The sequence below is a fragment of the Humulus lupulus genome, chromosome 5, assembly GCF_963169125.1.
Source record: "Humulus lupulus chromosome 5, drHumLupu1.1, whole genome shotgun sequence".
NCBI classification, from domain to species: Eukaryota; Viridiplantae; Streptophyta; class Magnoliopsida; order Rosales; family Cannabaceae; genus Humulus; species Humulus lupulus.
Genome location: NC_084797.1, coordinates 145,973,240 through 145,974,981, shown reverse-complemented (window position 1 = coordinate 145,974,981; position 1,742 = coordinate 145,973,240). Strand labels below are relative to the sequence as shown.

At 30.7% G+C, this 1,742-nt stretch overlaps 1 long non-coding RNA gene across 1 annotated transcript; it reads right to left on the bottom strand.

Annotated features, from left to right (window-relative positions):
* Positions 1-483: 483 nt before the first annotated feature.
* LOC133780653 (uncharacterized) lies at positions 484-1,156 on the bottom strand. The gene is made up of 4 exons (XR_009869479.1): positions 973-1,156; positions 797-868; positions 628-699; positions 484-547 (listed from the first exon to the last, which is right to left on the bottom strand). It is a non-coding gene; the product is annotated as an uncharacterized LOC133780653 (long non-coding RNA).
* Between the last annotated feature and the right edge of the window lie 586 nt (positions 1,157-1,742).

Here is a 1,742-nt window from a genome sequence, read left to right as displayed (position 1 = left end):
CTAACGATCGTCTTTATTTTGTGACAATCTTATTCAGTCTATTCCGCATATTAGAATTTTTATGCATCTGGATAAATTATTTTACGAAGTATTAAAATATAAAATATATTAACTTACATGGTGAGAAGATTTGGACTTTTCCTCTGTGGCAAGGTACCACTTAGGCTATTGTTTCCAAGAAATCTTATCAAAGAAACAGAATTACTTGCTTTAATATATACTATAATAGCTGCTATCATGAAGCATATGATAAAATGCAATAAAAGAGAGACAAGGATATATTACAAAGCTGAAAGTGAATTCATGTTGAAAAGAGAGTCCGGAATCTCTCCATTTAACTTGTTGAAGCTCAAATCCCTATAAATTCTCTGCAGGTTATGTTATCAATTGTATGATTATATAATCCAATAGAGAATACATTAAATGAATTATATACATGAGCTATATGATTATGTGTTGAAAACATGTTACTTACAAGATTACTAGAGACTTCATATTGGCGATAAATGCAAGGGGAGAACTTGCATTAGATATATCACTCAACCGCCTACATATGTATATAGTTCACACTTAAGATTATTAGCTTTAAAAATTTGTAGATAGATTTGTATTGAGGATGTTACTCACAATTGTACTACAGAAGTCAGATTCACAAACGTTGATGGTATAGGCCCTTGAAAATAATTTCTTTGTAATACCCTGCATTAACATAAGCAAGTGGCTAACTTTCTGTTAATATACATATATAGATGTTGCAATGTTATCAAAATACACGCATCTATTCAACTTGTCTTACATGTTAATAAGATTTGACCAACTTCCTATGAAATATGGAATCTTGCCTGTAAGCTCATTATCTAATGCCCACCTACAAGTTGAAGATGTTATTAGACAAGAAAAACTTATAACTTTTTTTATTTCTTATATAATAGTATGCCTATTATATCATGAGAGGTAAAAGAAACAGTTTACAATTGTTCCAAGCTTCGGAGATTTTCAAATGTTGAAGGAATCTCGCCACTAACTCCAGAACTGAAAAGACTACTATCAAATATAAACAATGAAAAACAAAGGAATCAGGATGGGACCAATGTACTATTGCAATCATTAAGTTGAATAGTAATACTCAATGGGTTTCACGATACCTGTATGGACTATAAATAAATGAACCCAATCATAAATAGAAAAAGAAATGAAACGAAAGACCCGTAATAATACAAGCATACATTATTTTTAATTTGTTTAAATTCCCTAGTTCTGGCGATAGCTGACCAGAGAAATTGTTCATTGGTAAGTACCTATAGACAAAATTATTTCCAAGAATAAATGTCATTAATATCATAAACTATGAAATAGTCTTCAATGATATGATTGAAATGGGCAATGGAAAATTCATAAAGAAAGGAGAAAAAACGATATAGTTACCATTTGTTGACGCCGTTTTTCGTCAACAGTGAAAGAAGAGCACGTAAACAATTACTAGTAATGACCAATTAAAAAATAACAACACAAAACACGATTTTTACGTGGTTCAATAGTTAAATCTGCCTAGTCCACGAGTCTCTATTATTAAACTCAAGATTATCTCTGAAAATTCTTAAGCATGAATTCTTCAGAGTTTTCTCTCAAGGTTCAGAATTTCGGTCCTTTACAATGGTGCATGACCTCTCTATTTATAGAGAAGGTTGCATAATAATATCCCACATATTTTGGGTAGTTACTCTTTTTGTGTAAATAAAATA